Genomic DNA, 13,175 nt, shown 5'->3' with positions numbered 1-13,175 from the left:
GGTTGGGAGGGGGCTGATGTGGTGAGGAGATGCCATCAGGCTAAGGTGGAGCCAGTCACTTGAAGATGAGAGAGCACAGAGTGTCTGGAGAGAGTGGAGACAGCAGATGCAGCAACCCTGCAGTGACTACTCATGGTTTCTGTGGGCTTTACTAACCTGCTCTTGGCCTGCCACCCTGAACCAAACTTCTGAAAGCCCACCTACTTCCCAGTCTAGCACACTATTTTTCCTAAGGAAAATAGTGCCAAGACAATGAACAGTGGCAGCTGACATATGGCTCCTGGTAGCAGTGATGGAGCTTGGGGAAAGTTGTGGTCAGAGAGAATGGGTGCAGCCTAAAGCAGGCAGCCCGCCAAGTACTCTCAGTGTATTTTGGCCAGCAGGGATGAGAGTCTCATCTTTCTCTCTTCTTTTTTTTTTAAATGCAGAAATCCAGATGTTTATGGGATGTCTCCTAATTTTAAGTGTGGACAAATATTCTAATGTTTTAAGAATCCCTGTGCAGGACAGCACTGTGTGATCCAAATCCTACATAATGTGAGTGGATTGTGAAATTCTGTTCTAAGAGAATTGGAGTAGAATGCTGCCAGTCCCCACCCCCAAGCATCTTCAAGTGTTATCTGTGATAGGGGAGCATGTGAGTCCCTCATATGTGGGCCAGGGGACCCTGATCTTCCACAGAGTCTAATTTAGAGAACCAATACTTTCTCCACTCAGCCCAGAGTAGGGACCAAGCATACCAAGAAGTTGGGCCAGGTCACTTGACATCAGCTTGCGTTGCCCACAAACACAGGGGGATTGAGGCATATGTTTTAAAAATCCCACCAAAAGGCTCAGAGTTAGCCCAGCTTGAGTCAAATCCCCTCTTCTGGATAAGTCAACCATAACAAGGGCTTGAGTTTTGGATGCTGTGATTGGTTCAGCTTGGGGCTGGTGCTTCTTCCTGGACTAATCAACTGAGACTTGAGTATGAGTCTCCATGAACATGATGAATTTTGTGTCATTCTCAGCCAAGGGGAGGAGGAGGGCTTGTCCTTGGAGAGGAGAGGTGTGCTGGGATACACCTGACTGTAGGATTGTAGAAACAGAGGGACTGCTTGGAGTGCACTGAGTGCTTGTGTTCCAAGTTCAGGCGTTGAAGTTCTAACTCCCAATGTGATGCTCTTTGGAGGTGGGGATTTGGGGAACTGATCAGGTTCAGATGGAGTCCTCAGGCTGGGGCCTTAAAAATGATGGGATCAGTGCCTTTACAAGAATACAGCACAGCTCATTCTCTCTCTCTCTCTTTCTCTCTCTCTCTCGCTATCTCTCCCCATCATTGAGGACACTACAAGAAAGCAACAGGCTGCAAGTCTAGAAGACAGCCTTCATCAGAGGCTAGGATCTTGGCGAGCCAGTCCTGTTGTTTCCTTGTTGCTTACTAGTGGTCACTTTGGGGGCTTTTTTGGTTTGTTTGGTTGTTTACTCCCCTGTCTCAGAGCTTTCATCTCTTCAGTGAGGCTGGTTATCTTTATCTCCTGGTGCTATTGTAAGGATTAAATGAGATAATACTTTCCGAGTGTCTACTACAGATGCCCCTCCATTTGGTACACCTGTAACAATTTGAACCTACTGGAAGTGGAACATGCATTTGTTACACATAGCCTACTGCACATCATAGTTCATCTTAGCCTATCTTAAATGTGCTGAGAACACTAATGCCAGCCTAAAACTGGGCATTATGAGCAAGTTCTCTACAGAATATTCAGCAGTATATAAGAAAACTTATAGAACACGACCCTGTAGGGTCAATTCTTGGAAAGTAAAGTTGATTTAATACCCAAAAAATCAATGATAGGAAGTCATATATTCACAGATCAAAGGGGAAAATCATAGGTCTATATATTAGTTTCAGGAATGTGTTTAATAAGACTTAACATATATTCATTACAAAAATTCTTAACAAGCTGGAAATAGAAGGAAAATTCCTCCACTCCCTAATGCAAACGTTGCATACCAGGGTAAGAGTGACAAGTTGAAAGCATTTCCTTAAGAACAGGTAAATGAAACATACATTTAACTGAAAAGTGATCCCTGTTAAATATAAGAGTGGGAATAAGAGAGGGAGGAGATGTACAATTTGGGACATGCTCAACCGGACTTGCCCCAAATGGTGGAGTTAGAAATGTGCCAGGGGAATTCTAATACAATCCCATGAAGGTGGCCTGTACCAATGCCATCTCACTAGTCCAAGTGATCAATTTCAGTTCACAATTGATCATACTGATAGGTCTAAGAGTCAAAGAGATCACAAACAAGACTAGTGTCTGCTAACACTAACTGATAGAACAAAAAAGGGAGAGAAAGATCCAACATGGGAAGCGGGATACACAGCAGACTCATAGAATGGCAGATGTCCTAAACAGTACTCTGGCCTCAGAATCAGCCCTTAAGGCATTCAGATCTGGCTGAAGAGCCCATGAGAGTATTTTAGGAATGGAAAGCCAAGACACTCTGGCAAAACAAAAACAAACAAACAAACAAAAACAACAACAAAAACCTAAATGAAAGATCTCTGCGAGTGAGATCCTAGTAGAAAGAACGGGCCATCAAAAAAGGAGCTACCTTTCTCTGAAGGGAGGAGAGAACTTCCACTTTGACTATGACCTTGTCTAAATATCTAAATAAGATCGAAGTCAGCGAACTCAAAAGGCTTCCATAGCCTTGGCAACTCATGACAAGAGCCTAGGGAGATTACTGACGCCATAAACAAGAGTGTCAAATTGTTAAGTCAACAACAGGAGTCACTGTGTACTTACTCCTCATGTAGGATCTCTGTCCTTAATGTGTTGTTCAATGTGAATTAATGCTGTAACTAGTACTCAAACAGTATTTTACACTTTATGTTCTGTGTGGGTACAAACTGATGAAATCTTGACTTAATATATACTAAATTGATCTTCTGTATATAAAGATAATTGAAAATGAATCTTGATGTGAATAGAATGGGAGAGGGAGTGGGAGATGGAAGGGTTGTGGGTGGGAGGGAAGGTATGGGGGGGAAAATCCATTGTAATCCATAAACTGTACTTTGGAAATTTATATTTACTAAATAAAAGTTTAAAAAAAAAGAACAGGTAAATGGCCCACTGTCACCACCTTCACTGAACATCATCCTGAAGGTCTCAGCTGATGCAGAAAAGCAAAGCTCAGGTAAAAAGAGCACTCAGTACTTGGAGATTCTATGACCTGTCTACACTGAAAATGCAGACTCTATAGATGAAACACTGAATCGAGAGTTCATGGAGAGCCCTGAGATCAGCAGGCTAGAGGTTCATTACCAGGGATCAGAGGTAAAAGGTAAGGGCCTTGCTGCGTGACCATTCCCACTAGGTATTAGGTCAGCCCAGATAGCTGGGGACGAATAAAACTCCAAGTTTTTTTCTAGCTGCACAGGTAGATAAGAGCTGTCCTGACATCGATCAATCAAAAACACCATGTCACTGACACACGGGTTCCCATCAAGCCTTGTAAACCTGAACAACTCTCTCCCCTGATGTCCACCATCCCAAAGAGCCACAGGACCATTAGCGCAATGACTAATACCACATTCACACCAAAGTAGAATTGAGTTAGGAAATGAAGCAAAACAAGCAAATAAAATAGATGTCAGTGGTCCTTGTTGCCATTGTAGATCCCAAACCCCAGTTGGCTTCAGTTCACCCAGGTGATTGAAGGATTTCTTACGTCTAGATTTAAGAAAGGTAGAAGGCCTGTGGTTTTGTCTGAGACTGACTGGATTTTGGTATCCAGGGTACGTTGACCTCATGCCTTGAGCTCATTGCCTATTCTCAGCAGGCCTCAGAGTGAGACTCGAGTTGATTATCTCCCAGATAGTGGTCCAGCTCTCTCTGGACTGCAGGGACCTGATGGTCTCTCCATGGCAAGAGAGCTCTTTAATGACTGCTCTACTTTCTTTAACAGTTACAGGGCCATTCAGAATCTCTGGTTTATATTTTTCCTTAGTAATGGTAAATTATATTTTTCACAAATTTGTACAATTCTTCTAAGTTCTGAAGTTTATTGGTATATGTTATAAAGTATCTTCATGTTCTTGTATATCCTTTTAATATCTGTAGCATTTACATTGATCTTTTCTGTTCTACACCTAAATTATTTATTCATGCCTTCTCTCATGTTTTTTCTTGATTACTTTTGCCTGAAGTTTTAAAATTGGCCTTTTTAAAGAGCCAATCTTTCTCTCTGTTGTATATGCTTGTTTTTCATTAATTTTTGTGCACCCTCCTTTCCATCTTCTTTTGGCATATTCTATTGCTCTTCTTAAGTCTGACGCTTAGCTTACTAAATTATAGCCTTTCTTGTTTCTAATGTGCGCATTAATATTTAAGGCTATAAATTTCCATCTATATATAAAATTGACATTCCACTTCATTTTGAAACTCATTCTCTTATGATCTTGCAGTTGCAAGTATTTTCTACATTTCATTATGGATTATTCTTTGACTCATATGTTACATAGAAGCATGTTGTTGAATATACATGCATATCAAAACTATCTTTAAGTTATTGATTTTAACTTAATTATATTATAGGCAAAGAATGGAGTTAGTAAGATACTAAGATACTAATCTTTTGAAAGTAGTTGAGGGGCCAGCCCTGTGGTGTAGTGGATAAAGCTGCTGTCTGCAGTGCTCACATCCCATAGGGGCACTGGTTTGAGTCCTGGCTGCTCAACTTCTGGTCCAGCTCTCTGCTATGACCTGGGAAAGCAGTGGAGGATGGCCCAAGTCCTTAGGCCCCTGCACTCATGTGGGAGAGCTGGAAGAAGCTCCTGGCTCCTGGTTTTGGATTGGTGCAGCTCCGGCTGTTGCAGCCAATTGGGGAGTGAACCAGCAGATGGAAGACCTCTCTCTCTCTCTGCCTCCCCTTCTCTCCTTGTGTAACTCTGACTTTCAAATAAATAAATAAATAGATCTTTTTTTAAAAAGTAGTTGAATCTTTCTTTTCTTCTTTTTCTTAGTATGTAGACAAATGTTTTAAAAAATATTCCATGTATATTTGCTTTGCTCTACTGTTGGATGCTATGAATATCTATCTATCTATCTATCTATCTATCTATCTATCTATCTATTTAGGGAGGAGAACGAAGTGCTGAGGTTCCACTGCATAGCAGAGGGACTATAGACACTTTTAATGTACTGTGCATTTCTCTCTAAAAGAAACCAAAAACAGGAAGAAGAAAGACTAGTGTGTTTTCCAAATACTTTATATCTCTCTTTCTCCCTCCATATCTCTATCTCTCCATCTCTCTCTCTCTGAAAATTGTGCCAGGCATGTTGTGTTGGCTCTGTCAATTTTTTCTTTATATATTCTGAGACAACATTTTTAGAAGAAGACAAGGTTATAACTGTTTTATTGCATTTGGGGGAATTAGTATTAGAATAGTGCTTTTTTAAAAAAAATGTTTTGCTTTTATTCATTCTATGTTGATATATTTTAGACCCATTTCTTATAAACAGCAGGTTTACTTTTGTATTATAATTCCTGTCTTTTACATAAGAAACTTAATAACATATTTGTTAAATTTCTGGTATAATCAGCTTGACATTAAATAATTTACTCTGTACTTTTTGTTTAATATTTTATATGTTGGGGCCAGCACCATGGCTTACTTGGTTAATCCTCTGTCTGTGGCGCCGGCATCCCATATGGGTGCCGGTTCTAGTCCCGGCTGCTCCTCTTCCAGTCCAGCTCTCTGCTGTGGCCTGGGAAAGCAGTGGAGGATGGTCCAAGTGCTTGGGCCCTGCTCCTGCATGGGAGACCAGGAAGAAGCACCTGGTTCCTGGCTTTGGACTGGCGAAGTGCCGGCCATTGAGGCCATTTGGGGAGTGAACCAATGGAAGGAATACCTTTCTCTCTGTCTCTCTCACTGTCTGTAACTCTACCTGTCAACTAAATTAAAAAAAATTTTTATATGTTTATTTTTCTTGTCTTATTTTTTAATAAACATTTTTCTCATTCTATTTCTTGGTTCTGGTTTAGAATTTATACATTTTTCTATCATTTTTTAACATGTATGTTTAACTTACCAAAGTCAAAATTTTTAATGGATATCATTGTTATTTTCCCCAAGTAGTCCACGATCCAGAGACATTTTAATTTCTCTTTTGAAATATGGCATTGATTCCAGGATTTTAGCCTTATCATATTGTTTTTTCCTTATAAGACATAATAATTCTTGTTTCATAAATCAGTATTGGTTTAGACTTATATTTTGTTTATCATTTCCTCTTGCCTCATACTTTCCGTCTGTGACCATCTTCCTCTGTGTGAATGAATTCTAAAATAAGAATTTCCTTTAGTGAGAATTCTTTGAAAATATCATTCTTTGGTCATATTCTTAGAAGTTTGTTTGGATAACAATTCCAGTTTGACCATTTTTTTTTAACTTCCTCCTTGCAAGTATTATTTCAGTTTTTATGGCTTCCTTTGTTGCTGTTGAGAAGTTATTTGTCCAAATAATCTTTGAAACGTCGCACTCTAACCTGCATTTCACCTCTTGTTACTTCTGGTGCATTCTCATTGCAGGCACTGCTCAGCGGTGTCACTGCGGTGTTCCGGGGAGTGGCTGCCTTGTGATTAGCCTGCTTGGGAATCTCTGAGATTCTCGTGTTTAGTGTCTTTAATTAATTTTGGAAAATTCTTGGCTCTGTTGTCTCTCTCCATTTCCCTTTCCTTTCTAGACTGATTAGCTATGTACTAGAGAGAGAGAGAGAGGTCTTCTATCTGTTGGTTCATTCCACAAATGGCCTTAACAGCCAGGGCTGGGCAGGCTGAAGCCAGGAGCCAGGAACTCCAATCTGGTTACCCACGTTGGTGGCTGGGGCCTAAGTACTTGGGCCATCCTCTGGTGCCTTTCCAGGTACATTAGCAGGGAGCTCTACTGGACTCTAAGCAGTATTCCTAAATGGAATGACAGCATTACAGGCAGTGGCTTAACCGGCTATGCCATGCTGGCTTCACTCTGCATTCTTTACTATCATCGTTGTTGTTGATGCTAAGAGGCAGAGAGACACAGAAGGATAGCTTGCTTCCATGGGTGCACTTCCCAAATGCCTGCAATGGCCGGGGGTGGACCAGGCTGAAGCCAAGAGCCAGAGAGCCTCAACTGAGGTCTCTCATGTGGGTAGCAGGAAACTAAATATTTGAGCTGTCAACTGCTGCCTCCCAGAGTGCACAGTTGCAGGAAGCTGGAATCTGGAACAGAGCTGGGCCTTGAATCCATGCACTCCCATATGGGATGCAGGTATCCCAGGCAGTGTCCCAACTGCTAGGTCAACTGCCCATCTCCAACAGACTGCTTTTTTACAACAGTACCCATTCTTAATGAGCCTCATAGAGTTGTTGATTATTTTTTCTAATTATTAAAGGGTACCTCAAAAAATACATGGGGAATGCATATTATTGGAAAAAAAAAAACTATGCACGGATTTCAAACTATTTTGTGCACCAAATCAAATATGTTTTAATTTCATTTTACCATGAACATTTTTAAGGTACCCTAATATGTTTTTGGAAGATCATTTGAAAAAGCACTTTGTAGGAGAAAGTAGCGGGAAGCAATGACTCCTACCCGGCTGCTATGGAACCCTGGCTCCAGGGCCTAGGGCCTCTGTAGAGTCGCTGGCACACCAATGGCCAGGTCTGCAGAATCCCAGGGACAAAGGACTGACAGTGCAGTGGTGCTGTGCAGACCACTGTGCCAGGAGGCAGACAGCAGGGTGCGGGAACCCAGGAAGGTGACTCTTGCTGCAGGTGTAAACCCAACTCCGGTCTTCAGCCTCCACACGGGGCAGAGTCTCAGGAAGGCTTTCCTGACTCCCTTGTAAACTTTTAATGGTCTTAGCATCCTGGGAACTTCCCATTAACATTTAGGTGGACTTTTCTAACCATTTCTGTGCTTTTTTTTTTTTTAAAGCAGGCTTGAGTTTTCTAGAGCGATTATTGCATATTTTCGCTTAACACTGTATCATAAACATTTCCCGAGCTTATTAAAAAATTCTTTGTAGCATCATTTTCTTGCTGCAGAATAATTAGCTGCAGGTGGGCACCGTGGTGCTTATAACATTCCCTGGATGGACACTTAGGCGGGTCTGTATTTTTCCTACCATGAAGAGCCCTGTTGCAAGCCCTCTTTTGGTGGGAATGTGGGCCTGTATTTCAGGATATTTTTTCAGGATAGACTTTTGGAGACAGACGCACTGGACCAAAGAATGTGAACGTTTACAAGGTTCTGGGCACATTGCCAAACATAATGCCAGAGACGGAACGCTGAAGTCTGTACTCCCCAGCCAGTGTGAATCCGTTTAGCCCTTGCTGGCTTTGGGTAGCCTTAAATGATCTATTTCTTAACTTGTTAAACTGTGATGCGCCCATACATATATGAAGACACTTCAAAAAGTTTCATAGAAAATGCATATTACGAAACTACTATGCATGGATTTAATTTTTTTGCAAGAACATAAACTGATCAGTCAATTACATTTTTCCTTTTACTTTTTGAAGTACCCTACTACACACACACACATACACACACATTTATACCTGCATAGGCATCAGGCTTGTATACAATTGCATTTCTTTGATTAGCAATGCAGCTGCGCATTTTTTCCTGTTAGAATCACTTTCCAATGGCAAGTGGTTAATAGCAGTTGAAATAAACAAGTTAGAGAACTTCCTTCTGCCTCCCTGGAGGACAGCTGCAGTTGGCTTGCCAAGAATTCCAGTTCAGCTTGGCTGTTTGCAATCTCCAATCCCTTTGGAAAAATCAGACACGTTTGTGAGAGGAAAAACCTCTCCACATAAACACCCAAAAATAGATCTTTCTCATGGTATGTTTCAACCAGGGACTGGAGGAAGTGGAGATATAGTCGTGGTGGAACATTGCACATCGTCTTCACACCTTTGTGTCTTATGACCTTGACTAATTTTTTTTTTAAGATTTATTTATTTATTTATTTATTTAAGAGGCAGAGATACAGACAGAGAGAGGGAGAGACAGAGGAATCTTCCATCTGCTGCTTCACTCCCTAAATGGCCAGCACAGTCAGAGCTGGGCCAGTCTGAAGCCAGGAGCCAGGAGATTCTTCTGGGTCTCCCACATGGGTGCATGAGCCCAAGTACTTGGGCTACCCTCCACTGCCTTCCCAGGCCATTAGCAGGGAGCTGGATCAGAAATGGAGCATTCAGGACTCGAACTGGTGCTCATATGGAATGCTGGTATTGCAGGCGGAGGCTTAGCGTACTATGCCACAGCACTGGCCCTGGTGTTTGACTAATTCTAGGAGTTCCATGTGGAAGAAAGGGGCAGAGCTTGCCATTTCCTCTCTCCTAAGGAAGAGATTAAAACTCCAGGGTGACCGTGCCCCAACTCTGCTCCGTGTTCTCTCCTAGGAACCAACTAAGGACAGTCAAGTGCAAAGCCACTAACAAGCTCATTTCACTGTCAGGGGCGTACCTGGTGCCAGGATTGCTCAGGTGCGCAACATTGCCTATCAGCCTGGGGTTCCTCAGGGGCACAGGGTTGCACAGGTCCCAGTATTCAAAACACATGAGGGTGCTTTCAAAAATTTGTGGTCACAGGGAATGAAAAAGATCTATTTCTTTTGGTGCAAAACTAAAATTGAATCCATGCAACTTTTCTTCGTAATACACATTTCCTGTAAACTATAGGAAGATCACTCGTTTGTGGAGCCTGCTCTGGCTGGAATCTACAGGACTCCTTTTCTTCCCCTCTCAGGAACGTGAAGGGTTCGATGTGCTTGTCTAAAGCCCTTCTGGGTACTTTGCCCGACTTTGAACACAGATGGTTTCTGTATTGCGCTCCCACATGAACCGGGCAGACGTTCTGATCTGAGACAGGTGTCAGAGCAGCCAAGTCAGAATCTTCAGTGCCCTCTATCCCTCTGTCTGTCCCTCCCACAGTGCACAGGCCTCAGCACCACGTCTGCTCTTCCCCTTCTTGGCTCTCACACCCTAAGTTGCTCATCCCCCTGCTTCCCACCTGTGTTGCCAAGAGCTTTGCCGTACTCATCCTACAGAAGAGCACTTGAATTGTGGAATTTCTGACTCCCTTGGGGTTGAAGCTTTAGGTAGAGCGGGCTTCCTTTATTATCTCTGAGCCCTTCTGAATCCGCTTCTGTTTCCCCTCTGGGATCCTAGCTCTGTCTCTTTCATCCCAGGAGAGCTGCAGGTGTGTCCGTAGGATTCTGAATTTGGTTCCTTTTATAAAGATTTTAGTTGCAAAGCAGATGAGCAGGCTTCATTCACATTCTATTTGGATTGCACCAGGGGCTGTAGTGCCCTGTGCCCAGGGTGTCCCATAACTAGTACAGGGTGAGGTGGGCTCATTGTTGTGTCAAAAGAGGATTTTCCTTCCATCCTGAGAGATCTATGCTCAGGTGCTTTCCCCTATTCAGCCCTCAGTTGTTTACTTCTCTGCTATCTTTATCCCCAAGGTATTCTTTCTCATTCGCCTTCAACCCTGCTTGCCAAAATGATTTTCAAATCCTGTCATTTCTGGGCCTGCTTCTGGCCCATAAATCCTTCCCAGGGATGTGGCCACCTACAAAGCAATGCCCAAGCTCCACAGAGCAGTGGCCAGGGCCCTCCTGACCTGGTTCCGGGCAGTGTCTGGGCCCAGCATCCTCTGCAGTCACCTCAATGCGTGCCTGGTGCTCCAGGATTCAGAGCAGCACACGTGCGACCTCCAACTTCACCTGTGTTTCTCTGCATTTGTGAAGGGGTCACCACTGGCAGAACCCAGCTCTGGACTCTTTCCCCAGCCTCTTGTCCCTGCTCCTCCCCCAGGACTTCATGTACAGCCTTAGGTGTGCTTGCTGGAAGCCTGATAACCCAAGCCATTTTCACACATTTCCTGTTGTAGTGAGCATTGTCCGGCGTAGGGGCAAAGTTTGCTCAGCTCCGAATTCCTGGCACTGGGCCTGCTGTGTGATGTTTTTGGAATGAACGGAGGTGTCCTCCTTGCCTGGGTGCTGAGATCTGGTGTCCCCTCCCCCATTCCTCCTTCTTTGGTCCCAAGGTTTCTGTTGTGATTTTTTTTTTTTTTTGACAGGCAGAGTGGACAGTGAGAGAGAGAGACAGAGAGAAGGGTCTTCCTTTTGCCGTTGGTTCACCCTCCAATGGCCGCCGCAGTAGCGCGCTGCGGCCGGCGCACCGCGCTGTTCCGATGGCAGGAGCCAGGTGCTTCTCCTGGTCTCTTGCAGGACCCAAGGACTTGGGCCATCCTCCACTGCACTCCCTGGCCACAGCAGAGAGCTGGCCTGGAAGAGGGGCAACCGGGACAGGATCGGTGCCCCGACCGGGACTAGAACCCGGTGTGCCGGCGCCGCAAGGCGGAGGATTAGCCTAGTGAGCCGCGGCGCCGGCTTCTGTTGTGATCTTAAGAACACAGAGCAGGAGGCACAGCAGCTGGGAACCAGTGGGTCTTCTCTGGAGGGAGGGGCTGTCTGACTCTGGGGTAGCTCAGCAGGGCCAGAGGATGCTTTATCTTGAGAGGACTGAAGAAGGAATGATTTTTTTCAACCCAGAGAGAAAAAGAATGTCAGCTCTTTGGAAAAATAAAAGGGGGCCAGTATATTTGACTCCAAGTTGAAGATTGGGAGTTCTACCTAGTTTAAGCATGGAATGTCTCTGAGGTCTGTAGTGTTGGACAATTCTCGGTCACAGGATGATCTTAGAGGTTGAAAGTCCCTCCCATCCTCATTGTCCAATCATCCAGAGGTCACGGATCCACCCCTGGACTGGACACTCCCACAGCGGCACACCAGCTTGTCCCCGTGACGTCACACAGAGAACATCAAGCACATTCCCGGCTCGATCTCTCATACCCTAGGCAAGGGATGGAGAAGAGTCTCCTCCTTTAGATTCTCCCGTGTGGCTGAAGAAGCAGATGCTTTGAATTTTTGAGTGATAATGCTGGGATTTATTTATTTGAAAGGCAGAGTCACACACACACACACAGAGGGTAAAGAGAGAGAGCTCATTTGCTGATTCACTCCTCAAATAGCCACAAGAGCTGGGTTGGGCCAGGCCAAAGCCTGGAGCCAATAGCTTCTTCCAAGTCTCCCACAAGGGTAGCAGGGGCCCAGATATTTGGGCCATTCCTGCTGTTTTCTCTAGGCTATCAGCAGGGAGCGAATAGGAAGTGGAACAGCTGGGACATGAACTGGTTCCCATATGGGATGCCAGCATCTCAGGCAGTGGCTTTACTCACTACAGCACAATGCCAGCCCCTCTATATCAGTCTACAGGACAGAGGTGGTACCTCCCTTTGGAATAAAGGGCAGGCATGCTTGTCCCTCAGGAGAAATTCTGCTTTTCTTAGGTCAAGTTTCTACTGAGTACGTAGTCCACCATGTGGGTAAGCATCCTCTGAGACCATCTACATCACCAATATGGCACTGGGAACAAGGACGTGTGACAAAGACACGATGAAGTTCATGCTGTTGTTGGGTGGTGAGTAACAAAGTCCCATTGTCTCTGACTGGGGAGTCTCCTGTCTTCTGTCAGCATCCAGGACACTGTCACAGGCCGACTTGCTCATTTGAAAGCAGGGGTGACTTCTCTGATAATATATGCTTCTTGCCAAGCTGAGATCTTTAGCTTATTGTTCAAACCACCACCCTAAAACTAAAATATTTTGGTTTTCATGTTGTTGATAAGGACACTGGAGGATGGAGAGTAACTCTTTCTAGGTTGCAGAGCCTGTGAGTGCCTAAAGAGATTTTTATTCAACTCTGTCCAACTGCAGAACCACTCTTTTTCTATAACATCTGTTGATGTGTTAAATTGCAAACATTAAAATGCCTGGAGATCTATTTGTGGCACGGGGCCAAGAAAGATCCTGTTGGCCCCCAAATCATCGCTGGGTGTTGTGATGATAAGTGCTCAGGTGAGCAATGGAAAACAATCAGCAGCTTCTCCTCCAAGAAGTATAAACAAGATAAAACTGTCAGTTCTTTCCATTTAAAAAGAAGAAAAAGGGGCTGGCGCCATGACACAGTAGGTTAATCCTCTGTCTGCTGTCTGTGGCGCCGGCATCCCGTATAGGCGCTGGTTCTAGTCCCGGCTGCTCCTCTTCCAATCCAGCTCTC

The sequence above is a fragment of the Lepus europaeus genome, chromosome 1 (genome assembly GCF_033115175.1).
Source record: "Lepus europaeus isolate LE1 chromosome 1, mLepTim1.pri, whole genome shotgun sequence".
In the NCBI taxonomy this organism is placed as follows: domain Eukaryota; kingdom Metazoa; phylum Chordata; class Mammalia; order Lagomorpha; family Leporidae; genus Lepus; species Lepus europaeus.
Note: the sequence above shows the minus strand (reverse complement) of the source record.